The sequence below is a fragment of the Microtus pennsylvanicus genome, chromosome X, assembly GCF_037038515.1.
Source record: "Microtus pennsylvanicus isolate mMicPen1 chromosome X, mMicPen1.hap1, whole genome shotgun sequence".
Taxonomy (NCBI): domain Eukaryota; kingdom Metazoa; phylum Chordata; class Mammalia; order Rodentia; family Cricetidae; genus Microtus; species Microtus pennsylvanicus.
The window spans coordinates 43,815,147-43,818,308 of NC_134601.1; the positions used below are offsets into that span (position 1 = coordinate 43,815,147).

General features: G+C 38.6%; 1 pseudogene; it reads right to left on the reverse strand.

The window, feature by feature from the left end:
* Positions 1–453: 453 nt before the first annotated feature.
* On the reverse strand, positions 454–2,482 carry LOC142840324 (leucine-rich repeat-containing protein 14-like; annotated as a pseudogene).
* Between the last annotated feature and the right edge of the window lie 680 nt (positions 2,483–3,162).

Below are 3,162 nucleotides of genomic sequence, written 5' to 3' on the forward strand. Positions count from 1 at the left end.
GAAAAAATCAGGAATTCAAACAGGAACCACAGAGACAAGCTACACAAACAGAATACAAGAGATAGAAATAAAATCTTAGAAATTGAAGATACATAGAGGAAATGGATACATTTGGTAAAGAAAATGTTAAATCTAAAAAACTTCCAACACACAACATCCAGAAAATCTGGGACACTGAAAAGATTAAATCTAAGAATAATAGGAACAGAGGAAGGAGAAGAAATAGAGGACCAAACACAAAAACTCTTTTCAGCAAAATCATAGAAAAAAATTTTCCTAACCTAAAGAAGGATATCCCTATCAAGGTACAAGAAAGAAACTTACAAAACAACAAATAGATTGGATCAGAAAAGGAAGTTCCCTCACCACACAATAATCGAAACACTAAATATACAAAACAAAGAATATTAGGAGTAACTTGCGTGGTGAGGGAACTCCCTTTTCTGATCCAATCTATTTGTATAGATAAAAGGGCTCACAATCTTCCCAGTACATCGGATTATTGCTGATATTCAGCAGCTTTAAATGGTTGGCTTGAGTGCACTTAGCTAGAAACTTGAAATCATTGCAAGAAAGTTCACAGAATGTTAGATGTAAGAAATTCAAACTGGTTGGTAGGACTCTTCAGAGAGAAAACAGAAAAGGATTTCTAAAAAAAAAAAAAATGTGGACTCGAAGAGGAGAACTATATCTGTGAAACTAGAACAAACCGTTTTGCTCATCATCAGCAAATGATGTGAGCTTTCACACAATAGTCTTGTGGGTCTGTGAGAGATACTTTACCACCCTGGCAAATACTAGTTTAACTTTTACAATATGTTGAACATATTCTTATAAAGTTGTGTGAAAAACTTAGTGAAAATACTATCAACTTAGAAAATACAACATAACCAAAGGGGGAGCTAGTTCACCTGCTCAGAAGAGAGGGGACAGAAGGAGCAACCAACTAGAAACTCCCTTTGACCAGTCCATAAATAACAGCCTTTCCAGTCATGGCCTGAACCTTGGAGATTTTCCTCATGATATGACATTACCATATACAAGTGTATGACTATGTGCACCTGTGCCGGAACATAAAGTCTTTCAATTCCCCCTCTTTAACTCTCAATGGCCAGAGGAACTGCATTGTTCCTTTGACCTCAATATTTCTGGAATGAGCTCAGTGCCTACATGCTCATCTGACTATGCTTTTTGTAACCCCATTTTTGCCTTCAACTATAGAACAATACCATTCCATGGCTGTTTTAAAACTCCCAGCATTGCCCATTCTGAGGTAGAAGGAGAAAGGGTTATGGGAAGCTTAAGGATATCTAAGAATTATCTCTCTCATCGTAAAAACAGGCTGCTATTGGAAACCCAGTATTTATCCCAGGCCCTTATCTCAGGACAGTTTCAACATGATCTGTGATGGCAAAAGAATACAAACTGAGTTCATTTAGATGGTCCATACACCTCAGCTGTGAGACACAATTCCAAAACCTTTCTCATTCAAAGGTCTACAAGGGACTTTAGACTGACAAAGTCTGCTCAGGTGTCCCAACTGAGTCAAAAGGATGATGAACTCACTCAGACAGCCCTGAAACACTGACAGATGATCAAGGCATTTGAGATCTAAATGGTTCAGGGTGTTTCTACTATCACCCAATTTATAGATTTCCAAATCTCGGCAGCACAGGTGCAAAGAACCTGAACTCTCTTCTATTTTATTCAGAAGCAGAGCCAAATATTCACATTCCCTTAAGGTGCTACCGCTTCTGAGGGAAATGTTCACTCTTAATTCCATAGTCTTATTAGAGGGTTGAACCTCAGGATCTGAACTTGCAATAGGATACTGGTCCTTGATCTTCAAGATAGAGTGCTCCAAGTGAGCACAGGAGAACAAGCATGCAGGTGACATAGTACTGATCTCCAGCAGACGATCTTGCAGCCAGAATCCTCCCTTAAATCTAGGATCCTCAGTTTAGGGCTCCTGTAGGGAAAAGAGAACACAGAACACTAAGAGCTAGAAACATTACTATAACCAAGCTGTATCAATGACAACACGTAGTGACAAAATCATCTTTCTTTTTCTTCTTCCTTTTGTCATTCCATACACCAAATACCAGCAAGATTTTGTCATGTTAATACTATATCCTTTACTATTTTCTGTAATCAACTAAGGTTCATAATACCTTGCTATCCCTGTTTTCATGAAACATCTCCATTTTGTATATTTATCAACAGCAGCCTCTCTCACCTCTATAACAAAATTAAAACCCTCTGTAAGACATCAGAGTTTTTAAGATAACCACAACTGATGTACCAACCAACTCACATCGATTTTCATTATTCACTGTTACTAACTATGAGAGATTATCTGGTCCCCACTTGCAATAAGTTCCAGGATAATGTTTTGTTACCTTACCATATACATATTATACACATTCTTATTGAAAAGCTGAGTTCTTGGCAGTAAGACCGGAAGACTGAAGGCATAAGTCATTAACAATGCCACACAAGTTTGGAATTATGATTAATAGGGTGGTATTTATTTAAAGGGGAAAAAACTTACAGATCACCGTCAGCCCTCTGCGCAACCAGGAAGGGAGTCTAGTCGCTGGCAGAGCAGGAAGTGAAGAGAAGAGTAGAGGGAAGTGGCCGCTTTTTTAAAGAGAGAGAGACCACACCCCAATGGGCTGGTATCTCAGCAGCTATAGGCTGGAGGAACGGGAGGACCTCCCGCAACACCTCCCCCTTTTGTTTAAATAAGAGAGTTCTAAACCTACTATGAAATTATATACAATAAGTACAAATATCCTATTCTAACTAGCTTAGGTCTTGTATAATAAATAACTTGGCCAAGTCATGAGAGAAAGTCACTACATTTATATAGTCTTCAACCCCATCAAAGATCTGAGAAGGGAAATAATGTTACTTGGGTAATTAGGAAGTTCAGTAAAACAACTTCCAAAACATGCAACAAATCACAGAGACAACTAGCTACCTGGGCAATCACCCAAAGTCACGTTAGCAGCGTTGAAGCAACCAACTTTGGCTAAGGCCTAACATAACTAACATACCGTTTTCAAAGGCAAGCAACTTTTCAAAACTGTCTTACCCTGTCTAGGCAGGATATGACAGTCCTGTTTTATCCATTGATGCACGCTCTGTATCTTTGTCAGT